Source organism: Chelonoidis abingdonii, chromosome 8, assembly GCF_003597395.2.
Source record: "Chelonoidis abingdonii isolate Lonesome George chromosome 8, CheloAbing_2.0, whole genome shotgun sequence".
In the NCBI taxonomy this organism is placed as follows: Eukaryota; Metazoa; Chordata; order Testudines; family Testudinidae; genus Chelonoidis; species Chelonoidis abingdonii.
The window spans coordinates 39548385-39575828 of NC_133776.1; positions in this window are offsets into that span (position 1 = coordinate 39548385).

The following is a 27444-nucleotide window of genomic DNA, read 5'->3' on the forward strand; positions in this document are numbered from 1 at the left end:
GCCTGTAAGCTTTCATTTCCTAAGCTGGGGAAGTTTGGCTGTGAAGCTATTGAACATTCACTAAATCAAGATGTAAGCCTATGATGAATTGGGACTGTTCTTAGTGTTTCTATCTGAATACTGTGTGGGTGCCTCAGTTTCCCCTGTGCATTTCTTAAGTTTCCAGTGTGCATAAATGGCTGATGCTCTGTCTCCTGGCAACAAATGGCTGGGGCAATGGCTAAAGGTAAACAAAGAGATCAGGTGACCTCCTGGCCGGGAAAGAGACAAAGGCCAGAAAGGAGGGGCTGGAGGAGGTTTTCAGTTGGGCGCTGGCTGGGGATGGGAAGTGAAGGCAGTTGGGGTTGTCTGGCTCACTGGGTCCCAGAATGGACGTGGCTGAGGGTTCCCGTTCTCTGCACCCACAAGCTCTGTTTTAGACCGTGTTCCTGTCATCTAATAAACCTCCATTTTACTAGCTGGCTAAGAGTCACCTCTGAATGCGAAGTGGGGGTGCAGGACCCTATGGCTTCTCCAGGACCCTGCCTGGGCAGACTCGCTGTGGGAAGCGCACGGACAGGCATATGCTGAATGCTCCAAGGTCAGACCCAGGAAGGTGAAGCTGTGCGAGCTTCTTGCCCTGAAGACAGTCTGCTCCAAGGGAAAGGAGGCTCCCCAAAGTCCTGACTGGCTTTGTGGGGAGCAGTTCCAGAGCATCATCTGGATACTCTGTGACAAAGCCATCCCAGTAAGGTTCTGAAGTATGGGATTTGGACCTATATAAATTTAGATCTTTGGAAGAGTCAGTCCTGACTAAACACTGGGCTTGTCTTCACTTGTCTTCACGTGTATGGCAATCGATGCATCGGTGGTCAATTTAGCAGGTCTAGTGAAGACCTGTAAATCAACCACAGATCACTCTCCCGTCGACTCCTGTTCTCCACCTGAATGAGAAGCACAGGAGGAGTCACTGGGAGAGCATCTCCTGTAGACATAGTGTAGTGTGGACCCCGTGTTAAGTAGATCTAAGTATGTCGACTTCAGCTATGTTATTCATATAGCTGAAGTTGCGTAACTGAGATTGATTTCCTCCCGTAGTGTATAAAGGCTTTGCTTAGGCTGCTGTATGACCTTGTATGCTGCTATAGCCACTGCTGGATGACTCACATATCAGCACTGATGACGGCTGATTTCAGAGATCCCATGCTAACATCTTCAGAGAATAGTTAGGTAATACTCACAAAACTACAAAGCTGGGAGAATAGGAGGCTTGGAATGAGGTGGGTGGAGGAATTACAATCTTGGCTAGAATAGGAGCAATGTGGGCAGCAGTGGCAGAAAGCTTTTAACCTAGTTTTGCAGTTTAGGAGCCCCAAGAGGAGTGAAGTTGACCTGAATCCATCTTGCGGATAGTGGGGGATGAAATTCAGTGAACTCCTCATTGTTACTAAGGTAGTATTCTGAAGGGTTTTCTTCTTCCTCTCCACAGACAATGGCCATTCAGCTTGGGGTGGGAGCTGCAGCACCAGATCCTTTTGCTTCTTCCTTCCAAGTCCAGCAATAAAACCTTTTTTATAACCCATCTCTAGTTTTGCCCTGTGCCTCTTCTCCAGCATCCCTCTTGGCTTCTCTGACTGTACTGAATGGGGAAGTAAGTGGTAGGGGGAATAGATGAAGCAACTGCTGGCCACCTCTCGCTCTCCATGAGATTAGCTTGTAATGGTTAGATGGCAAAGCTGTGGATATTTCTCTCCTAATCTTCCTCGGCATGAGGTGGGGAAAACCAACAGTGACTCACTTTTCTCTCCTCCCACATTTCCCCTGCTGCAGAGTGCCCAAGGAAGCCAAGCTGTGACTTATTTCTCTTCTTCCTGTAGACCTCTTCTGGGGAGTGGGTGGGAAGCACAGTTATATTTGTGTTCCAGTTGCATCTAGCGGCCCCGAATGAGCTAAGAGCCCTTTTGTGCTAGGTTCTGTAAACAAATTGCCGGATAGTTTGGGCCCCAAGGAATTTACAGTCTAAACAGCCAAAACAAAGGGTGGGAGAGGACATAGAAAAATTAGATGACTCACTTGAGGTATGTTTATGGCAGAACTGGGAATAGAACCCAGGACAACTGACAACCAATCAAATACCCAGTCTACTAGACCATGTGTTAGTCATTTTAAAGCTGACTGACATCAGAATTCTGAGCCCCAGCTAGTCCAGGTAGTAAAGGAGAGCATTCTTGATCCAGAATTCAGCCCCCCTTCCCATGTACTACTACCAGCACTTGGCCACATATGGTGGGGCGGTGGTCACGCACTCTGAGGCAGAATTTAGATGCTATCTATAACATGAAACTAATCTTCAATAGTTGGAGACTACTAATATTGGAGTTAACTAGAAATCTAAATTAATTTGTTCTCCTTTCTTTTAACATATTTTTTCTTCCATTTTAATTCACTAAGTCTCGGGCCAGCATCTCTCTTCCTGAATAAACATTTACATTTACATCCTTTAATCATTTTTATTTAAAAACACAAAGAAATGCACAACCTGTTATGAATTCAAATTAAAAATGAAGTGCAATGGCAATGATTTATAGGTGGTAGAACTTAGCAGGGAAAATATACATCTTGCTTGCAGTACATCATATTCTATTCCTTTAATTTACAAGCAGGCTGTAATGTAACATTCATCATACTAAAAATACTTTAACTTCGGTTTGAAAGATTTGTTCTGGTTGAACTTCATACATCTACAAATAAATGGATTTCTTGTTTTAAATATGGGCAGCACACTATTGTGCTGCCCAGCACTGAAGAGGATATATGTGGAAAGGTTCACAAGCAGTCTGACTTTTTTTTCCCTTTGAGCCAGCCATGCATCCTTTCCTCTCGATTTCCATCCTTTCAGTGATCTGTTCCATCCCATTTGAAACATGTAAGATATCTTGAGATTCGCTGGTAATATGCAGAGCAGACTACTGAGTTTTTGCCTCTTGAAATGAAAACCTTTTTATGTCACTGCCTCATTCAAAGTACATAAGGCTACCTGCTGCCATACTGAGGGAGGAATATGGTCTGAACTATTTTAATATCCTTCTCAATTTGATATTGAGGGACAGTACAGCTCTGCAAAGAGGAAAAAAATCACAAATACACATTTCATGATATTTTATCTGTACATAATCACAAACTATCCCCCCCATTCACAAACACACACACACACACCCTGTAATGTAGGCATAGAGGGGAAAGGTACTTGTTGAATAAATTATTCAATAAATCTAGTAAAATCCATAACATTATTTAATATTTGACTAGTGTTAATGGATGGGTTTTTCAGTGTAACAATCTTGTTTGCAAACCAGCTGCACTGTGTACAGAGCTTACAGTTAAAGTACAAGGGCATTTTGGAGGGCATCCCTTTCTTCCTTTCCGGCTCAGTTGTGCACCTAGGCCTCAAAGCTTGTAAGCACAAAACATTCAGAGCCTCATCTGGTCAAACTGCAGACAGACACTAAGGAAAGACACTAGGAACTGCAAATTGCATGCAATGTTCAAGATTTTTTCAGGGGGTTGAAGGTGGGGTGAGCTCGGTCTCTATGCTGTTAGACTCACTTGTTTTTTGTCTCTCACTAATTCTTTTTAATATTTCCACTTTCAAAATGTGTCTTCTCTGGGATTCAACACCTGAGGTGTCCTTGCCTTGGTAGTGGTATTTAGTTTATATGAACAAAAAGACTTTGCAACGAGATAGTGCTGGGAATGGGCTGCGGGGGAGGAGGGGGAATGGTAAAGGGACGAATCCAAAGTGGGAGGAAGACAATAGACACAGAAGGGTAAAAAGGGAGTTAGAGGGAAGAGGTAAAACCCCTCGAAGGAATGAAGAATCTTGTTCTCACCAGTCAAAAGGCTACAATAGGGAATAGCTAGAGGTGAAGAAAAGGATAAAATACAAGGTACATGAAAACTTGCTTGTGTGCGCACGTATGTATACCACTGGATTTTGAGTTTTAGGCTCTTCTGTTATGCTGGAAGGACAGCTTAGTGGTCTATGTATCAGAGGCTTCATGCATTGAAGCAAAGTCCACAGAAATCAATGGGAAGACAACCATTATCTGAAATCTACTCTAATACCTTTCAGGGGGCCAAATGCATTGCCTCTGTGCATATACATTTGCATAAGATTCGAATAAGAAAACTCAGTGGTTTCTGTAATGATTACCCCCCTCACAGCTGGTACAGCTTTGAAAAGGGCATCTTCTATGATCCTTCCCATAGCTGGTACCTTGATTTATGACATATCCAAGTTTCAGTGGAACTGACTGCCTTCTGTAAATGCCAGTAGACCACCTTGCTGCAGCAGGAACCACCAGCAAAGGGCTTAGAATTTGAACTGAGCTTATGAAATCTCCCACAATTTTGGAACAACTGAAACTTGTGTGGGTTGAATGAAACATTTCTTTTAGAGTTCAACTATTTTGAAATATTTGTGATTTTTTAAAAATGAAATGGAAGAAAATTTTTTAAAAGTTATGAACCAAAAAATCAACCACCTTGGTTCTGACTAGAGCCGAGCAACAAATTTGTGTTTTTGTTCTGTAGCTGAACTGGGGGCAAAAATTTAGCTTCAAACCCAAATTGAATTTTTTCCCCCATCAACAAAATGAAGAACTCAATTTCATTTGGCTCAAATAAACCATTTTGAATATTGACAGTTTTGAAATCTTTGTTTTCATTTTTTTGGCCAAAACTATTTGAATGTGCCCCAAATTCATACGTAGTTTTAGTGCTCTGAAAAATGCTTTTTCCAGCAAACTCTCTACTTGTTGAAAAAGCTTCACCTAGCTTTAGTTGACATTCTCAAAACAAAACACTTCATTTTTTTCCCAAAAGAAGTCAGCAAAATTGACATGAATTTGCAAAATGTTTCAATGTCACCACATCTGACTCTTTCACCAAAAAACATTGTGTCTAATTTTTGCCCAGCTCCATTTGGAATATTTGGCTATGGCAGCTCTTAGATTTCCTGCAGCTCTGGGTCTTGTCACTTCTGATTAGAGTGACTAAGAGCACCACTGTTTGTGGTATGGCTGAAAACACACATGCTATACTTTTACAGAGGACTAAAGTAATTGATAATGAGCAATTTTATCACTTTAGCATGAATGAGCTTGATACATGGCTGTGAATGAGGAACTCCCAAAGAACAATGGGAATCTTTATGTTCTTTCAATGTGTGCAAGCATGGTGCTTTTGAAACAAATGTATTTACAACAGTAAATAGCTTGCAGTGATAAGATTCCTAGTTGGCAAATTTGGGTCTTCCTCTCAGAATTGAAGGGCCAGATCTAGAGGCGGATTTACAGTAAAACAAAGCGTGCCCTGGCACGGGGCCCCTCCAACAACAGGGGGCTCCAGGGCTGGGCAGCTGCAGGGCAGAAGCTTGATCTTGCCATCTCCAAGGGCTCCTGCTGCAGGGCAGGCTCTGCCCACCCCCACCAGCAGCCAGGCTCCCCCTCCCCCACATCTTCCTCCAACTGTGCCACATTCCTGCCCCTCCCCCTCCCAGGCTCCACCTCCGAACAGCTGTTTGTCGGGGCTCCGGGAGGCAGGGGGAGAAGCAGGGCAGCAGCATGCTCGGGGGAGGAGATGGGGCCGGGACCTTGGGGAATGGGGTGAAATCAGGTCAGGGCAAGGCCCCCGCATACCCCCTACACATACTCCCCCCAGCCCCCTGCCCTGAGCAGCTCAGGGTAGGGGACTGGGAGACACCCCAAGACCCCAGCCCACACCCCCAGCCCCCTGCCCTGACTTCTGCACCCCCTTCACATACCCAGCCCCCCACCCACCACATGCCTTGACTCCTGCACTCCTGCACACCCCACATTCCCACCTGCACCCCTCGCACCAAATGGGAGCTGCCCCAATAAGCGCTCCACACTCAACCTCCTGCCCCAACCCTGAGCCTCCTCCTGCATCCAAACTCTGGCCAGACCCTGCACCCAGCCAACTCTTGCACCCTAACTCCTTCCATAGCCTGCACGCCCAGTCCTGACTCCTGCACCCCTCATGGCCAGCAGCCCCATGCCCTGCCTGACTCCTGCACCGCCTCTCACACTCCCAGTCCTGACTCCTGCACCCCTCAAACACCTCCAGCCCCCCACACTCCCAACCCACCCCTCCTGACTCCTGCACCCCCTCACACATCCCCAGCCCTCCTGACTCTGCACCCCCCAACACACACTCAGCCCCTGCCCTCCCCCACCTGCACCCCTCATACCAAATGGGGCTGCCCCAGGTAGCTTTCCACACCCCACCCCTGCCTCACTCTAACTCCTGGCCAGATCCCACACCCCAACATTTTTTGACATTTTTTTAATAAAGCACTGATATCCAAAGTGCTTTACAATAGGTAGCTAACGGTACAAACAATATTTGGAAGGATCATTAAGTGGTCCACCGAGACCCCCAGTGATTTTCAAGTGGTCTGTGGAAAAATAAGTTAGACTACAAAAAAAATCAAGGTACCTCACTTTATTTTTATTTACTTCCTATTACCTATAGAAGGAGGATGAAGGAAAAAAGAATGAAAAACGGGGCCAGGGGAGATAAGAGAGAATGTTCTTTTTCTTGACTTGGTCCCAGGGAGGGGCCCCAAAAATGAAGCCAAGCACAGGGCCCCACTAACTCTAAATCCATCACTGGCCAGATCTTGTTCCACTGAAGTCAAAGAGAGTAGGATCAGGCTCAGCAAGGTTAAGGTGTGAACTGGGAAAAACAAGGGACTAGTCTGAATCTCAACCCAATTTTTTTTTTTTTATAAAATTGAGCACTAGACTGGTTCAGGTGTGTGTTTCACATGATCCAAGTATTTCTGCCATAAACCTCTTGTTTCATGCTGTACTGAAAAATCCATGGTGGGGGCTCAGCAGGTCTGGTAGTCTCTCCGTGTGGTGCTGCTTTTCCATTTCACTCATTCTAGGCCTCCTGAGTTCAGAGTTACAGGGTGTTTTGGGGCATCTGACCTGTGGGACCTTGGAAAAGCTTGTGCTTAGGGGACCTTACTGAAGTATTGTTCTAGTTCAGAACCTATCAGAGTGTGGGTTGGTGGCTTTGGTCACTATGCTGAGCCTGAGCCAACGCTCATTACAGCTGATGATGGAAAGGCTCCTATTGATCTCAGTGGACACTGGAAGGAGAAGAAAAGCTGGGGTAATATATTTGCTTTCCCATCTACAGTAGCACCTGTGGGGTGTGCACCCCTGGAACCCACAGAGGAATTTTGGCAGAGACTCATGCTTTAATGTGGGTGTCACCACACCTTCTCCTGGAGGGTAATGCCATAAAAACACAATCTAAAGTAGCAGTTGGCCTGAGCCCAGCAATGCTTGCCAAGTTTGAGAGACTGTAGTATCAGAAAGGGGAAGGAGGAAGAGGGAGTAAAGCATTGGATATGTGTGTGTGAGCCTTGGCTAAGTACGCAGACTTTGAGGTGTTGGTCTCAGCTTCTAAACCTTTCAAGATTTTCTTTGAAAAAGAATGAGCATGGGATAACCATGCAGGTGCCTTCTGTGTAGTATGTATGGATATGGACGCAGACACGTGTCCATGTCTCTTTTTATAATAGCGGTGTTGCATGAACAGCTTGGATGAGGATAAAAGGAGTGTGGTGAAGGCAAGAGGTCCTGTCTCACTGATATAACAAAAACTACATTGTAGACCCTGGGCAAAATTCTGCTATGACTCTGGTATAAACTGGAGTAAATACACTGAAGTGTCATGACTCCTGCAATTCCAACACCGTGAAGTTTCAGATTTAAATAGCTGAAATCATGAAATTTATTATTTTTAAAATCCTATGACCGTGAAATTTACAAAAATGGACTGTGAATTGGTAGGGCCCTTTTTATGTGTAACCTGACAAACAGATCGGTTATTAAATTAACTTTATAAAATACAGTGAAACCCCGCTATAACACGATGATTGGGGGCCAAAAAATTGGATTGCGCTAAATGCAGGGTCGCGGTATAGCGGGGTTTACCATTTCAAGCTGGTCAGTTTCAAGCTGGTCGATTTCCCTTGGGCAGAAAATTACTTTCATTTACGAACTGCCCATAGCAGTAATTGAAAGGGTGCAGCTCCAGCAGCGGGGGCTCTCAGCCATACAGCGGGAGAGGGAAACACTTGGGGAGAGCAGGGGAGACGTGCAAGGGGCAGAGGAAGAGCGAGGAGCAGCTGGGGAGGAGAATGGCTCTTCTCACCAAAAGGGGAAGCGGGGGTAGGCGGGAAGAAGCAATGAGGAAGGCACATTCCATTTTTTGTTTGTTTTTTTTTCTTCAGGGGATCTCCAGCCGCTTTTTTTCTTTTTTCTCTTCTGCGCTTCCGCGACACTCCAGCCGCTTTTTTTTTTTTGGCCTGGGGCGGCCGGAGCCACCTTACAATCACGTTATAGATGAATTCACGTTATTGTGGGGCGCATTATAGCGGGGTTTCCCTGTAGTTAATCTTGCATGCTGAATTCATCCTCTCTTCCAGCCTTCCTTATGGAGATAGTCGATGCACAAATTAGAAAGTATTTGCAATTTTTCTTTTACCGCCATTCCACACTGTAAATTAATGAGATCTCCTGTAGATTTCCCCTACACAACTACTGAACAGTTCATTTTTAGAATGGTGCTAACAGCAAATCTGTTGGGTCTTTGGCTCCATTGCTAGGTTGGTTTGGTGTAAAGTCTGTCTCCCACTTTATTTGTAATCAGGCAAGCAGGAAAATAATCTTTCAGTTAGGGGTGAAGCTACCCGAGGCCTGGGTCTTGTAAGACCAAAGAAAATTGCAGGGAGATCAATCCACTACTTTCTGTTCCAAGTTGCAGAGCTGGATAAATAGTAGTTTTTTCCCTTAAAAATTGTTTGAATTCATAAGTGAATTTGCATTCTACTGTTTGTGGACCCTTTTGTTAGTCTTCTACAAACACCTGAGGGCTTGAGCTTCATGAGCATGAATATTCATGAGAAGCCCACAGTTTTCTCTCAAACTGAATTAGAGTGAACTTCTGATTGAATATGCAGTTCCAGGATCTGCAGTTATGAAATTGGTTCTGAGTTGGCTGTTAAACAATCTGGTGTATTATTGCTACTCCCTGATTGTTCTGTGTTTGGTTGGTTTCATACACCCTCCCAGTGCAAACTGTGAATTAAGGGCTAGGTTCTGTCTCTGTTTCTTATGCCAACTAGCACTCACTGAGTTCAGTGGGATTTCTTGCATGAGTATAGTGCACTGTAATTAAGGGCCCAATCTTGCATTGTGATTAAGGGCTCAATTTCCCCTAAGTTAAGTAACTTATACAAATAATTTATCTATCGAAAATAGTGCAAATTGTGAAACTTCCAGTTTTCATAACTTGAATGATCTGCAGACCAGGTCTCTTATTCACTAATATTTTCAGAAAATAACTTGAAATAGTGAGTGCATCTGAGACTTTCACAATGTATTCATAAACAGAGCAGACAAAATGTGTTAACTAAATTCCTTGCCCAATTCTAGAACATTTCTTCATTCCTTTTCGGGGGTAAGGATGTCCCATCTTTCTAGCCTGCAGTCTGTTGCATGTAGACATACTCCCAGCGTACCATTGCAGAGTCATTACCATGATCTGAGAGGGAACACCAACAATGGAACATATAGCAGTTCCTTGCTTTTTAACTGGTGCATTTCGTGAACAGACGACTCAAACCTCTTTAATTCCCAGCACGAGAATGTTGGTCAAAGGTCTTTCTACAGCTTCTTGCAACATCTATGAAAACTGTTAGTATAATCCCAAGGTATCTTTCTCACCCACTGACTGTTACCTGTGAACACAATACTAAGATCTCAGGAGGGACGTCTGTCTACTAACAATTGTTCCATGCAGCGTAGTTTTAGCTGTGTTGGTCCCAAGGTATTAGAGAGTCAAGGTGGGTGAGGTCATATCATATGCTGAACAATCTGTTCCACCTGGAATTTTGCTGTGACACTAAGAGTTCCTTCCCCAGACCTGAAGAAGAGCTCTCTGTGGCTCAAAGGCTTCCCTCTCATACCATCTGAAGTTGGCCCAATAAAATATATAACCTCACTCAGTTTCTCTGTCTACTAACATGTAAGGATTTTGGTGATATTTCATATGACTCTGTAAAAGGGAATGTTGGCTGCAGCCACTGAATAACTATTTTGAGTAAATTATAGAATACTTTCTAGGCTCCCTAATCATTTCCTAATGTGATTAGGAGTTGGTGTGGAATATGGTTCTAGTATTCCACTTTGTACCATGTGGCCTGCTTTGGATTAAGAGAAGTTGTACAGTAAATGCAATGTAGATCTGATCCAAATCCCATTGACATCAATAGATTTCCAACTGGCTTTGGATCAGGCTTTATGATCCTAGTCAACAACTTATATTGAGATGTCAGCACCAGTAGGAGCCGAGTGCTACAGCTATAAGTCTTCTGCAGATTACTAAATTAAGCTTCCCTCCCAATCAGTCCACTGCCTGGGATTGATGCTGCAGGGACCAGTGTTTATATATTTTAAGAGGAAATTGGCTGAATACTCCTAATGCCTTATGCAAATTGTATATACAGTAATAAAGGAATGAACTATCATTTAAAACCAATGGAGGAGGTATAAAGTCCATATTAATAGTAACATGGTTGAAAGAAAGAATCCAAATACAGTCCCATGTGAGTCTGATTTTGACTGGAAGGAGGACAGGGCAAAAAGGCTATCAAATATTAAGGATGAATGTGGTACAAAAATTTATTTAAAAAATCTCCTATCTTTCTGCACCCTTTAAGCAGAGACCAAGTATAACCACATTTCCCTGCCCTCTGCTGAATGCAGGGACTGCTCCCTGCTAGCACTCTCTGCAAGTCCCCACAACTGGAGTGAAGAAGTGGGGGTGGGAGGTAGGGAAGTTGGGCCATAGCCAGCCTGGAGGGGAGATCTAGCTTAGACAGCCAGTAAGCGATCCAAGGAATCACATGCGGGTCTCCCTGAAGCACTGTAGCAGTTAGTAAGCTCTTCATGTACATTGGGAACCTTTAGAAGGCATTGGGCTACAATGGTCCTTCTGTGACAGAGTCATTCCACCTCTGTTGCAGGGATTTCCCTAAAAGACACAGTAAAGATCTTGGTGGTGATGACTTGGTGCTCGATCCAAAATCCTGATGACGCCAGTGGGCTTTGACCCAGGCTCTCAGAACTGAAACAACTATCCTCCTCCTCCACTTCTGTGCTGAACACTGTTGTGGTTTTTCTTTTCCATTCATTGAAATGTTACCTTTCCTGGTCAAACTTTGTCCTTTTCTGGAGTGGGGAATTATCAAGGGATAATGGCAAAACTCCAGTTGATTCCAAGGGTGGAGGATCAAGCCCGGAATCAACATTGTCTCTCTCCCTGTGATCAGGAGGGGCTGTTTCTACAACAAAATTATGAATTCATTCTCCTAGACTGTCACGGTATAATTCCCCACCCTGAACCTTAGTGTCCAAAAGATGCGGTACCAGCATGAATTTCTCTAAGCTCAATGACCAGCTTAGTACTTGTAGCACTGCCACCAAACCAGGAATTCCAGTGCCTGTACACTCTGGTCCCTGAACCTTGCCTGGGGAACCCCAAGACCCAGACCTCTTGATCTTAACACAAGGAAAAAAAAACTCTTTCCCCCACCATTGCCTCTCCCAGGCTTCCTCCCTGGGTTACCTGGAAGATCACGTGATTCAAACTCCTTGAATCCTTACACAGAGAGGAAAATTCACCTTCCTCCTCCTTCTCTTTCCCCTCCCAGACTCTCCCTGAGAGAGAAAATATCCTAACACAGAGAGAAAATAACCTTTCTCTCCCCATTCCCTTTTCCCCACCAAGTACCTGTGGATCCAGACCCAGTCCCTGGGGTCTCACCAGAATAAAAAACAATCAGTTCTTAAACAAGAAAAGTTTTAATTAAAGAGAGAAAAACAGTAAAAATTATCTTTGTAAATTTAAGATGGATTAGGTACGGGGTTTTTCAGCTGTAGACACTGGGAATACCCTCCCAGCATAAGTACACAAGTTCAAATTAAAATCCTTTCAGCAAAATACAAATTTGAACTCCTCCAGCCAAATGCACAATTGAACTCTTTCCAGCCAAATGCACATTAAACTCTTTCCAGCTAAATGCACATTTGCAAATAAAGAACAAACATAAGCCTAACTTGCCTTATCTACCTAGTACCTACTATTTTAAACTTATAAGATCCTGAATCGGAGAGACTGGAGAGAAAACCTGGTTGCACATCCGGTCCACTTCAGAACCCAGAGAAACAACAACCAAATTCTAACAGCACACACACAAACTTCCCTCCCTCAAGATTTGAAAGTATCCTGTCCCCTGATTGGTCCTCTGGTCAGGTGACAGCCAGGCTTACTGAACTTGTTAACCCTTTACAGTCAAGGAGATATAAAGTACTTCTGTTTTATTAACTCTTATTATCTGTTTATGACATAGATAATGTATGTCATCCTGCCATTTCAGCTTGATTTATTAAACTATTGTCTCATTGGTGGTTCTTTTATGCAGTATAGAATTTGCACATTACAGGCATGTGTATTTCATTAGCTTATAGCAAGCAAGGGATACATTTCTAGTTCTTCTTGCAAATCGTGTGTAGGTACTTGGGGGGTGTGTGTGTGTGAGGTACTATTGATGACTTGTTATTTTTTTTTTCATTTTTTTTCTGGATAAATATTTCTAATGTAACCAACATGCTCTTGAAATGTTATTCACGTTTCAGGCTCTTAATGAAGTACTGTTTTAATTCAGGTGCTGAGACACTGAGTGACATGACATAGCACATTCAAGCATTACAAAAAGTTATTCACGAGACCTGTGTCAGACACCTAACCTCTTTTATGTGGCTGATATGTTGTAACTTTCTTTCTATTGTGTTTATGCTTGCCATCAAAAATGTCATGGCCTTCAAAAAGTCATGTCTGATGTAAGTAATTATTTAAAATCTTGGGGACAGCAAGGTGGCAATTCGGTTCTCTGCTAAATGAACAGTTCTCAATGGGATTTGCAGTCAGCCAAAGCCAAAACCTGCTGGGGAAAGTTATGGAGCTCTTCATACATATTCATGTGCCTTATATCTGATGGCCAAATTCTGCACTCCTTATTTAATCCTTACTCAGACAACAGTATATTTGAAGCCCAATGAAATATGTCAATCCTGAACCACCTTTACCTATCTAGGGCCTCACTCAATGACCATTAAAGTCAATGGAAAAACCTCTACCTCCATCTCCCTGACTTCAGTGACCATTGGAGCAGGTTCTCAAACATCACTAAATTAAACCTAAAAGTGAAATTCAATAGTCTGAGCAATCTGAACATGGAAAATAGGGCAACAGTTTGAAAACACTCAATGGGTTTTTTAAATCTGAGTTTTGAATTGTATGACAGGAAAAGAAATTTGATCTTTTTGTGTAACATTTAGACTCATTCCAAACCCAGGCTGAAGTATTCCTTCAGTCTTAGAACTTGAGAGCAGAACTGTTGTTCATTTTAGCAGTAAATGCTAGGGTAGGATGAAAGGAATGTCATCTCCAACTGATGTTGAAGTCTAACCCTCTGGTTTCACTGGCTATTTGGATTCCAATAACACAATACTAAGGCCTTGGCTACATTGGCGCTTTACAGCGCTGCAACTTTCTCAGTCGGGTGTGAAAAACACACTCCTGAGCGCAGCAAGTTACAGCGCTGCAAAGCGCCAGTGTAAACACCGCACCAGCGCTGGGAGCGCGGCTCCCAGCACTGTAAGCTAATCCCCATGGGGAGGTGGAGTACCTGCAGCGCTGGGAGAGCTCTCTCCCAGCGCTAGCGCCGCGACCACACTCGCACTTCAAAGCGCTGCCGCGGGAGCACTCCTGCGGCAGTGCTGTACGGCTGCAAGTGTAGCCATACCCTAAGATCTTTCTTTTTTTCCTTATTACCTTACTAACAGCTAGTAAAATAAGTGTAACAAAATGCTTATCCTGTTAAAATGTGGTTAAACGAATGTACATTTCACCTCCTGTCTCTCATGATTTTGCCATATGCCATGAGTTAAATCGCTTTATACTTAGCATGTAGGCCCCAGTTCATCAACATGGCTTGTGCAATAGAGATATTTGTAGCCTAAGACTAGTTTGCCTTTTTTTTTGGTCTTGAATTGGGAAAGATTCCCATCCTCGCATGCAATAAAGTTCCTTACATAAAACTGGAAAGTCAATAAAGCTAAAAAGATGTGTCAGCAAAGATCCAAACAGTTAATTTATTACTCAAACATCCTGCCCAGGCACTTATTTACAATCAAATCTGGTTGTATAAAGCTATTCCTCTTCCGTTGTTTTGTATCTCACTGTTTACAGAGCCCTGTCTGTTACTTTCTATCTTATAACATATTGAATTCATGTGTGTTTTCAATGAAAACAGTCTTGGTTTTGTTTCAAAAGTTTTTTTATTTTTTGGATAAGTTGAAAGTATATACAACACAGTTCTGATCTCAGCCCTGCCAACAAAATTAAATTGTGCCACAATAAATCTAAATAAATTCAGCAATTACTGAATAGTGGCCTTCCTTACCAAAATCCCCCAAATTATTTAGAAAAGTGTTTACAGAAACTTACCCAGCAAGGGAAATATATTACAAGTAACATGTTACTATACTCATTTTTTTTTGTCTTATAAATATACACGAGAGAATGTGCCTGACTATACAGTGCTTTGTATATATTACGGAATATGGTTTCCGTGGGACTAAAGTATGGGCAGTGCCAAAAAATAATCTATCTAATCTGTCAAACATTTAGATAGAAAAATGTGATTTACTTGCTGAGGTTGTAACACAAATAAAAAGGTTACATTGTGAATCAAACAAATCTAGTCTCTTTATGGCTGTGAGCAATTAGGGGTCTGACATCCCAGCTGCGTGGTCTGCAGCTCCTAAATTGGCCTTCAGACAGTGTCTTTGCAATGCTAGAAAGCTTTATGTTTAAATGTAGTTCATGTACATCTGCTTCTGTTCATGGGGAAAATCCGGGACCAATGGGCAGCTTTTATTAGATTGAGTCCACACATGTGAGTGGGTTCCAAAGCACTCTACTTGACAAAGGAGGACAGGAAAAATCTTCCCTTCTGGAATCAGACCAACTCCAAAGATACCAGATTTCTCCAGGATAATGAGGTGTGCAGAACAGTGACGGGGGGGCCAAGATGTACTCTTGGTTAGCTATTCTGATGTAGATCTGAAGTATCTCCATTGACTTCACTAGCATTACCACAAATTAACATTGGGGTCACTGAGCAGAACATGGCCCAGAGTAAATGGGGTAACCTTATCAGGTGCCAGATCTCATGGGGGGCAAGTGAATGGTCTAGGATAATTAATTGTCCAGGACAGATGTGACAGGAATAAAGAGGGAGGTCCACATATCAAATAAAGAAAACTATTGTCCTAGCTTGTTGGCATCTGGCTCTCTGTTCACATTACAGTGTTTCCTATTTGTTCTCCTTTCTGCATTAAAGCCCAGGAAAACTACAAAGTAGTCATAGTTCTTGAGCTTAAATCAAGTTGCATTTGCAAAGTAGATATACAATTGCATGTGTTATTTACACACAATTCTCATGTTCTCTGCATACAAGTACTGTAACTGTACTTTCAAAATGGGTAATGAGTACAACTAACATTACATAACAAGTTGAGTAAGCGCATATGTACAAAGTTCTGAACGCAAACTTGTTTGTAATCAGACCTTAAAGGTGAAAGTTTACATCAAAAATACCACACAGGCTCAAGTCTACAACAGTGATTTTCAGTGTTATATCAACTCCTCTGACTTATGTGTTCTATAAATGTTCTTAAGAACATGTTTGAAGAAAAATCCTCTGTAGAGATTACAGCGAGGAGTCCTTGTGGCACCTTAGAGACTAACAAATTATTTGGGCATAAACTTTAATTTGTTAGTTTCTAACGTGCCACAAGGACTCCTCATCATTTTTGCTGATACAGACTAACATAGCTACCACTCTGAAATCTGTAGAGATTGTAGTTCTGATATACAAAGGTGTAGGAACTATTCCACTGCCTTTTCACCTGTCCAAAGTGGTGTAAAATGCTACCAAATGGTAACTCTTACAGCTTGCTGAGAGTATGCCAGCGTGGGGCAGAAGTTTTCCAGTCAGTTCTGAGGGTTTTCATGGGGTGTTCTGCACTAGTAACAGAGAAGTTACTAACATGGAATTCCCAAGATGAGTTACCTCAAAGCTGATGGAGAAGAACTTTGCTCTTGTGTCAAACAAGTTGTTTATTACTGGGTGGTGGTGGTGGTGAGGGAGAGGCTTGGACTCATGGAGACCCCCTTCATTGTGCCCTTTTCAAGTTTGCAGATGTTCTCTCTAGGATATTAATTTCTCCCATCTCCACTCACCTCCAGCCTACGTGCAGTAAGCAAATGTGCCAAATGACACTTCAGTCTCAGAAAAGGTCATACATGCACCTTCTTGTGACCTGTTAATCTAACCTGTCTTGCTGCTGAGAGTTGTGCCCAACCTCCTGTGCTGAAAAAACTTTGCGGTGGTTAAAGCTGTGATTAACAGGTTTTCATTAACTGTTCTGAAATTACTGTCTCTGAGGCCTCTTAGACATGCTATAATCTCCCCTCTAGACTATATGCTTTATAATGGCACTAACTTTGCTAGATTCCTGTTTGGGAAATTCTACCCAAAACTCATTTCAGGGGGGATAAGGACAAAAGATGATAGTCTGTATTAGAGAAGAGTTTGAAGAACAGTTGGGCTACTCTATCACAGTTCGAGCTTCCCTATGTAGGGGAGGAGTAAGGGACAGTAACTATCCCCCTTTACTCCCCTTTTCATCTGAGTAAGGGTTACTTAGCTTACAGCTGCAGCATAGTGCAGAGCAAGGGCCACTTGGGGATACTTCTCACAGCGATCAAGGGACTTGGGAGGACTGGGGAACACAATGTGCACTGACTCAGACCTTGCCCAACCGGCATGCTGGCTGAGTGCACAGAGATGAGGGAGTGCAAGCTGCTCTGGAAAGGAGTGAAGTCATCGACTTCCTCCCAAGAACAAGGAAGAGGTGAGGAGTTAATTGCATCTCTGCATCACTTGGGTCTCTGGTTTGCTCCTGTGGCGATGCACTAGCACCCTGTCCCTCATGCAAGACAGACAGATTATATGCTTACTATTTAGTCTCGAGTTATCTTTGAAATACCCAGGGCTGGATTGTCACTTGTAGGAGTGGCAAATGTTCACTCGCCTACAATACAAATACGGGCAGGAGTGTCAAAAGTAGCTCACTGATGGGGCAGCACTGTTGCCATGGGCGGCACCTCTATAGCCTTGCCCCCACCTTATGGAGATAGAAGTAGGAACAAGGTCACAGGCTCTCTCGAGCAATAGAGCTGCCTAAATTCCAAGGTGGATTCCTCCAGTGCAGTTGAGCAACTAATTATTTTTTCCACTTGGTGGTTGAACTGAAATTTTTAAAAAATCATTTTTTTTCTTGTTGAAACATATTTTCCTTTAGGTTGAATGAAACATTTTGAATGTTTATTTGAATTGACTTTTGCCACTGACATTTTGTAGGGAAAAATCCATTTTTTTTTCCAGCTGAATTTTTTTTTCTGAACTGGACCCAAATTTACAAATACATTTTTCAGGGTGTTGAAACTATTTTTCAAAGGATTTATTATTGTCCAAAAAAAGTCACGTAGCTCTATCCTCCAGCCCCTACTTCTGTTCTCAGTTAGAAGAACCAGTTGATTGATTGATCTGAAAGAGGAACCACAGTCTTGGATCTAAAGTTGAACCAAACTAGAAACTTTTGAGGTTGAAAAAAATATTGTATGGAAAGCTTACTTCCAAGTTATTACAGCAATTTGTACCCAAAAGATCAGAGCCTCATCTGGTGTAGATGGGATAGACAATTGAGAATCAGACCTACATAAAGCCAGGGAGTCCCTCACAGGAGATTTCTAGATTAAGAGTTGTGGACTAATTCAGAGAAGCACTTGAACTTTTAAATTAGATGAGAAAACCAAAACTTTTCACATTCGTTACTCTAAATCAAAAAAGGAGTGAGCATTCCAAGATAGCGTCTGAAGACGTATCTTTTGTGAGTGTCCCTTTTATCTCTTCTTTTCAAAGGACTTACGAACCAAATAAAAAGACAGATCTTTGAAAATACTGTTTCTTATGTGTCCATCTAAGTTTATCTCTTCAAAGCCATAGAAGATGCCTAGACACCCCATTTGCTTTCTTTTAATGGAATTTCTTATCCAGAACTGCTGATACTTGTTTATTTCTTGCTTTGAGAGATCTGCTCACCAGCACTGAGACTGCTGAACTCTGTGAAATCCTGCTTGATCACATATTGCAGGGATCTTTGGCACCTAGACTATGTCTGGCCTCACTTCCATGAATAAACAAATTCACCCAGAATCTCCACTTACCTTCTTTCTATTATTGTGGTCTCCATTGGAAAAAACATGTTGGCAGTCAGGGGCCTGATATTCACTTTATATTTTGCACTGTTTGCAGTCTTTTATAGTTTAATATTCATAAGCTGGAGTTCAAGGCTATAAAAATTGAAGCAACATCAAGAAACTCTGGAAAAATCACTGGTTGATTCTTCTAGCATTTTGCCTTAGAGACTTACAAATATTAAATATGACTTAAACATACAGTTTTTTCTAGATAGTTTTAATGTGATTGTTTTGGAAATTTATTTGGCATTGGTGCAAACAGAGCAGAAATGATATTCTTCACTAAAGCTAATGGTAACATTTATAGTCCTGAGCCTACAGCCAGATATACACAGTCCCATCAACACCCCCCACTCAACAAACTGCAGTCAATGGGGCTGGCACAAGTGCTAGGATTCACCCTCACAGATATGAATACAGTATCAGAGGTCTACCAATATATCATTACTAAGGTCATTACCAGGGTATATGATGATTTCATGTATGTATTTTCTGGATGGCTGGGGGAAGAGATCTTGTGGCAAAAGTGCAAGGCTAGGGATGTGACACTTGGGTTCTGTAGATTGTTTCTTATTGACAGTCACAGGCATGTTGTAACAGAACATTATTTGTGAAGCCCAAGGTGAGCCTTGGTTAGAAGGCAGATGTGTTTCTAGTACTCAAAACACATCTGCATGCAATTTCATCATCTGTCCTCAGCACAGCACTGGAAGACCTTTCACAGTCTTAGAAAACAGGTACAGTCTCATGCTGCAGCAATACTCACTGAGAGCAAGTATCTATTGAAGAGGAAGATACCTCTGAAATATTTCCAAGTAACCATTTTCACAAAATGTTTCTCTGAGCAATCCCTGTGGCATAACAGGAGCAGAAAGCTGACCTAGCTGATTTGTCAGATCAGCTTCTTTAATGTACCAATTTGGTGAGGGATTGCTATCAGCTGCTCTGCATTCTGCCACCCTCGATTCTACCTGTCATTACCACATGCAACTTTAGTGCCAATCCTCTCTCAAACGGAGGCTGTCACTTGTACCAAAGAATGAAAGATGGAGAAATCTTCAAGTATGGATGATCACTTATTGGGACTGAAGCAGTGTTGGAAAGCCTCTCTCATCGACCTGGACCCCATTGTGTAAGTCACTGTACACATTCCGAACAAAAAGATGGTCCCCATCCCAAACAGCTTATAGTCAAGACAAGAAACAAGAAGCTATAGACAGATAGGGGAGCAAAAGGAAGTAGTGAGACAATATAGGGCAATATGATATGAATGTCTCAAGAGTAGAGTGCCAGCTGATGTGACCCTACTATGTGAATTTATGTGAATAATTCTGTATTAGAACTGCATGCAGCTAGCTGGGGATGAAATTGGAAGCCCTGCAAAATCATCTAGTTTGGGGTTTCATTAAAACTCAAAATGATTTGCCGTGGTTCACAGTATTTTTTTTAAACCTGGTCCCAGTTTTGAACAAATGTCTCACTAAAGATTGGTCTGAGCTAGAAAATTTTACATCTAGAATCAGACTTTCCCAGAGTTCAGGTGTGTTTAGATCTGAGCTTGTTGCTCTGGTGCATTGCTAGTTAGAACCCCATGTAGCTTGCTGTTCATGATTTGACCGCAAAATCAGATGAAACTGGGTGGATTTTAATTGAGTTTCACTTTTTGTTTGAACAACAACCCAAACTTATTTAGCAAAATTCTGTTGCTGTGAACCCAAGTTTGAAGAAATGTCTCTAGTCTTGTGATACAAATATTAACCTGCAAATATCTTTGAACATGAACACACTGTACAACTGAAGCAAAGCAAGCTAATTGCAGTACAAGGAATCTTATGTGTCGGCGGGTCAATAGATTCATTGAAATCAACTCAGCTCTACCAACTTAAGCCAGCTGAGCCTTGAATATACACTCACATGTCTTAATTGATGGAAACTGGAATAAAATAACTATACCAAAAGGCAAGATGAGAAATATTGTTGCACCTCCTACATGTGAAACACAAAATAATATGGCAGGTAACTAAAATGCCTGCAAACTCAAACAATACAGTATTCTTCATAGACAACATTAGCCTAAAACTTGCAGATGTTTAAGAACTATTTCCAAAGTATTCCAGAAGAATTCCTTATTAGAGAACAGCAAGGATCTGGAATGGCTTCCCCACTGGTATCATAAAGAGTCTTCTACTATAACTCATTTTAATTCCTGCCCCTATGAAACTGAATTCAAGCTCAAATAAACTGAGCCACTGGAGTTTACTACTTGAATAGTTCAAATCTACATATTCCCATTGTTGACTCAGGTATTGTGTTCTATGTTTTATAAGGAAATTTCAGACACATTTGACTTCTCTCCACCAAAGGTTTTGGCGGGCAGGGGAAAGGGAGGAGAGACACATGTCATTGAGTATATCTGTCTTCTTAAGTCAAATCTCCAGGCTTGAAACTTGAACATGCCCTTTCCATTACAATTATACAAACTTGTGAAAACCCTGACTAGGCCAAGGCTGTGGTTAAATGTGGGTTACTTTAGTTCATAGCTGCTGTGATTCAATATTCAGTGAACAGATTGCTTCTTTCATTACATCAAGATTTTCTTGAACTTAACACCAAGATCTCTAATTTTTAAACAGCAAGACAAACCGTAATGGATATTGGGCCAGGCTCACTTCCCCCCATTGAACCCACGCGGCAGTCTCTCAGTGAGAAGAAGTCTGCCAGGAGTGAGATCACAAGCTGCTTGCCACCCTTCGAAGCCTTCATGAAATGGCTGCATTACAGCTTTTCAAAAGCGACAGCTTCTTTCTACTGAATATTTTTCATTACAGTAATTTTTTTTGTTTTTGTCAAAAAATAAACACAAAAAAACCTAAATAGTTTTGGTCTCTAAAATCCTTTTTTTTGGATTTGTAATCTTCCAGGAAAAAAAGAAATATGAAAAACTCAGTTTCCAATATTAAGCAGTTGTTTTGCAAAAAAGCTGGCTAATATTTTTGACCAGTTCCAGTCTTTCTATGGCTCACAACTTTTCAAACTGACCCTTATTTAAAACTGTTAAGAATAATTTCTCCAAATTATTCTAAGAGCTTTGAGATTGTTCAGATAACAGGTTGGCTTGCTCACAATCTGCTCATGGCAAGTAGTTTGAATTGAAGATTTGAATATTGTCTATTTTGATTGGACACTCGGGTCACCTGGCTTCTCATCCATGGTTGGATGAGTACAATTCTTAAGAATCATGTTTCTAATTAGGAAAGAGAAAGATAGTAAGACAGAAAAATATCAATCCATGGTATGCCTTTACCTTGAATTCTGCTTGCAGTTCTGGTCACACCATCTCAAAGCGATATGAGAATTGGAAAAGGTACAGACAAGGGCAACAAAAATGATTTAAGGGCATGGAACAGCTTCTGTATGAAGAGAGATTAAGAAGACTGGGACTTTTCAGCTTGGAAAAGAGATGACTAAGAGGATCTATAAAATTACAAATAGTGTGGAGAAAGTGAATAAGGAAGTATTATTTACTCCTTCACATAACACAAGGGATTACCCAATGAAATCAATAGGCAGCAAGTTTAGAAAAAAGGAAGTACTTTTTTTCCCACACAATGCCCAGTTAACCTGTGGAATTCATTGCTGGGGATGTTGTGAAGGCCAAAACGCCAAAAGGAGTTTAAAAAAGAAATAGATAGCCATTGATGGACTGATCCTTGATGAACCTATTAGCTGAGATGGTCAGGGATGCAACCCCATGCTATGAGTGTCCCTAGCCTCTGATAGTCAAAAACTGGAAGTGGATGATGTGATGAATCACTTGATTGCCTGTTCTGTTCATTCCTTCTGAAGCATCTGGCATTAGCCACTGTTGGAAGACTAATTGGACCATTGGTCTGACCCAGGATGGCCATTCTTATGTTCTTGATGTGACTGCTCATTTGCTTTAACCAAATATCTCTTAAAACTTGCTTTCTCTGTGTTTCTGTCAGTTAAGTAACTTTACTAAGCTACTAATGAAAATGATCAGTCCACTCAAATTTGAAAAAAAAAAAATTGGAAATAGTTTCTCAGTCTTTGCACAGCTCTATATGCAAAGTTTGCAAAATGCTTGTTGAATCCTTTAGGATGATAAGCAATCTAAAATGCAAATGTTTTTGGTTTATATTTCCACAGTCTGCAAGGAAAATATCTATGTTCTAGGCAGTTTACTTTGCATTGGTTTTGTTAATCAGTTTTGCTACCTCTTTCTCATTTTTCTTGGTTTGGTGGCTTTGGTGTTTCTAAGTAATGTGACTATAATGGCATTTTCCCTATTATTCAGTGAACAGCAAAAAACATTGGAGGGGAGATTTTACTAAAACGTAGCTCCTATTATTGATAAGAAATAATGCAGACTGGAGTGCAATAACAAGCACTGAAACTTTGGGTCAGACTTTTATCAACCTTAGTAGTACCTTAATGTGAGTAATTCCAGTGAAATGAGTGACACTACTTGAGGAGTAGGGTGGACAAATCTGGCCTACAAAATACGTTAGCCTCTCGTTGAAAGGTTATTTTGGCAAAGGTTTTGTATTAAAGGCTGTTTTGATTAGGGAGTTCTCAGTTGTGTAGCTATTGGACCTTTCTCCTCTCATTGCATTTGAATTCAGATCAGCCCTAGGCCATGAGTTAGTGAATCAGGCCGCATAGTTTAAGGAGCCTCTGAATCTTCTCTCTGTCCTTTAAAAGTCTTCAAGCAGATCTATTTAAAAGCATATTTTCAAATCACAGGAACTATTGGGCTGATTAGCATTGTATCAGTTTGCTGTAGCACATTGTTGCTGAAAACTAGAATCCAAATTATGTCCGAGCCCCTGTGGAGCGTAGGGTGTATGGAGCAGCTTTGCCTGAGTGGTGAAGGAAGGTGTTGTTCCTCTGTAAAGACACAATGTGCCTGCATTCTTGCTAAAATCTACTAAAGTCTTCACTTGAGTGTACCTAAGCACAGGTCTATAGCAAGTGCACTCCCCAGGTGCTGGGAGAACCACTTGCCATATACACCTGCAGACAAGATGTAGCATAGAGGCTTCTTCCTGTGCTCCTTTCCCAGTGCTACCCAGTTCACAGGGAAACCCTGGTCCATGCAGGTACAGCCCTTTAGGCAGAGTTAGCATCCCCGCTTGCTGCTTCTGGCACTAAAAGCAGCAACTTGAATGGCCTCATGCATACAGGTGCTAGGGGCAATAACAGGAGTGTGAAAAACACTTGTATTGAGCAGGGTATTGGATGAATTTAGCTCTTTTTCCTGTTTGTTTCCTCTAGTCTATCAATGAAGTATTTGAACACCTCCAAGTATTTCCTCTTAGAGCTCTCCTCCCCAGCAAGTAGGAGTAAAATCATGACCAGAGTTAAGACTTTAAAGTGGTTGTTATGTCATCCGCTTAAACAGGTGATCCTAACAATCATTACTCTCCCTGCTGTGGTTTCACAGTCTGCCATATGCTTGTTAACGATCTGTCTTCTACATTGAAATCAATTCCAGTTAGTTGAATTTCATTAGGGAAGCACCTTGGCCTATTGGATAGGGCTTGGGACTGGGAATCAGAAGAACTGAGCTCTAGTCCTGGTTCTGTTACTGACTTGCTGTATGATCTCTGGCAAGTCACTCCACTCCTCTGTGCCTCTTTCCCCTCACCCTTTGTCTTGTCTATAACTGACTGTAAGCTCCTCAGAGCAGAGACTCTTTCTGTGCTTGTACTGGGTCTAGCATGTTCAGACCTTGGTGCTACTGGAGTTGAAATAATTATCAAGAAACACAGCCATAGTAGGGCATAGTTAAAAAAGGAGAGACCATCTCAGAAATAGCTAATGCCAACCACAGAATAGGTGCAGAGAGTCAGTTATGTCAGCATTGACTCTGAGATTTCTCCCACCCAAAGGGGCTAAATCAGATATCCATCCTTCTCTTGCTATCATAGTCTTGCAAAGAGGACAGAGTGGGGCATAGAATCTAAACTGATTGATATATAGATATTGGGTCAATCCAGGATGCCAAATATGTAAGAACCGTGGACATGATATGGATATGAAAGAATATGCACAACAGCTGTGACATTCTTGCACATCTGATCTCAGTTAAGCAATGAACCCAGGAGTCACATGGCAATTTATATACACGGTTAGTCCCTCTTCTGGTTGCAATACACAATCCTCCAGGGCTTTGGAGGCCTAGTGGACCTAAATGGAGAGGTCATACCTGTTTCATATGGTAGCAACATTTGATTAGCAATCATTTCCAAAAAGAAAAGTGAGGCATCTGCTTAGCATACAAGGTTGTTAATGACACCCCCTTCCCCCTCTGACAGGTCAGTAGCCTGGTATTTGTCTTTGGTGCAAAGTAAAGGAGCTGGCTTATTCTGCTGATCTCTAACACAGAGGAGAGAGTGAGGGTGCCTAAGTCAACTTTCACCTGTCACTTCATCTGCACTTCACACTCTGCCCCAAAAATTCCATCCATGCCTTGTATGTCACACCTGGCACTCTGTTGACTTCCAGAAGGGTCATTAGGGACTGAGGCTGCTGATAAAGGCTGATTTGAGATTGAGCTTCCTCTCTTATCAGAGATTCTCAAGGACACTTCTGGTGACCTGTAGAACAACAATTATTGCTTGCTTGTCTCTGCTTGCTTACCTCTCTTCTTAATCAATCTCTTGTTTCTTTTGAACCAGAGCTGGGAGACAGAATCCCATGCCATAGCAATTAGCAGCTCCAGATCTCATTGTTTCACAGTGCTCTCAGCTTTAGTGTTTTCCTATGCATTCATTAATTTTGATTTGGGAGAAATCACTGCTATATATCCATGCACAGGAATCAGAAGCAGCAAAGAGAGAAAATGAGAGTGATCCCTCTTACAGAAGTACAAGAAGCTTAGCCAGACTTCCTGAAGTTGGATTTGTCTCTTTGGCTGTGTGTTTGTTGCTATCACAGCCTCCAAATCTGAGTCAGGGACTTTCTTCCAAAGGCTGACATATCATTCATGTGTGTCTTCCCCATTTTGACCCATGATGTAACTAACACAGGGTGTGCAAAAATGTTTAGTCAGCTATCTCACCCACACAATGAGAATATTTGGTTTTATGCAATCAGCTGATAGATAAGAATCAGATTTATGCTACCTGATTTCATACAACATTATTTCACACAATGGGCATATTTACCGTAACTTGTTTAAATGTCACCTGACCTGAGGGAGAAAAACTGAGTTAATGATTCACTTAATGAATGAGAACATGTGGGCTGAGATCCCGGAATATAGAGTTCATTAGCTAAGGAGGAACCCAGGAAGAACCAGTCAGTCAAGTCCATGGTTAGCCTGCATCAAAAAGCTGTCTGGGGATGACCTTACTGAGAGTAGCATCTGAATTTCTCTTGCTGCCCCTAAAGTTAGCTTTCATTGTTTGTTTGTATAGCACCAACAGGGTACTATGCATCTTACAGACAGGTATAAAAATGAGGTCCTTCCCCTGAAGAGCTTACAAACATCTATGTGTGTACTTATTCATACTTGCGTGAGTAAAGCAAAGCCCATGGGGTCTTGGGGGGTCCTGCAGGCAACCTACAAATGGAGAATGGGATGATGTAGATCAGGGGTGGGCAAACTTTTTGGCCTGAGGGCCACATCTGGGTATGGAAATTGCATGGCAGGCCATGAATGATCACAAAACTGGGGATTGAGGTGTAGGAGGGGGTGAGGGCTCCAGCTGGGAGTGTGGGCTCTGGGGTGGGGCTGGGGATGCAGGAGGGTGCTCCGGGCTGGACCGAGGGGTTCAGAGGGCAGGAGGGAGATCAGAGCTGGGGCAGTGGGTTGGGGCCTAGGGGCAGTCGGGGTGCAGGCTCAGGGTGATACTTACCTCAAGCAGCTCCCGGAAGCAGTGGCATGTCCCCCCTCTGGCTCCTACACAGAGGTATGACCAAGTGGCTCTGTGTGCTGCCCCATCTGCATGTTCCTACCTGTAGCTCCCAATGGCCACAGTTCCTGGCCAATGGGAGCTGCAGGGGCGGTGCTCAGGGCAGGGGCAGCATGCGGAGTCCCTTGGCTGGCCTATGGATAGGGGCTGGAGGGGGGACATGCTGCTGCTTGCGGGAGACACACAGAGCGGGGCAAGCCCTCGACACTGCTCCCCGGCTGGAGTGCCACAGCAGGGCAATCCCCTGATCCTGCTGCCAGGTGGGAGCTCGAGGGCCTGATTAAAATGTATGAAGGACTGGATGCTGCCCCTGGGCTGTAGTTTGCCCACCCCGATGTAAATACTTTTTTCTAACAAAATCTATAATATATTAATTGACTATTTCAGTTTCTTATGTTACTATTTGGATTTGCGGATTAAGCACTACAGGGTGACACGAAGTATGCACAGAGGAGGATGCCTGAAATTTACTCTCCTTGGTCCCTGTGGCTCACACACTTGCAGTCAGAAGGATCAGCTGAATATAACATAAGCCTCATTCACTGTGAAAACTGCTAACAGAATTTATCTCCTTCAAACCAAGCATCTCCACCTCATACTTGTCATTCATAAGCTATTATTTAACTTAAGCTTTCATAGGAATTTTGGGAAACTGCATCAATCTTTTTTTTTTTTAAAGGACACTCGTGTATTGTCAATGCTGGAAACAGATTCAGCACTAACTTGCAGAGTCTTGTGTAGGTGTGGGAAGAAGACATGCCTCATATAAATACAGAACTGATTTATGCCACTATGAAATAGTAAGAGTTCAGCAAATAAGGGTGGTGGTGTGAGGTAACTGATCCTCCTTAATTTGAAAATGCAAACAGTTATGCAACATCTCAAGGGAAGATTCTATTTTCATATTTTATCTACCTAGGTATTTATACTGCACTTATGACAGCGATCTTAGCACTTCACATCCTGA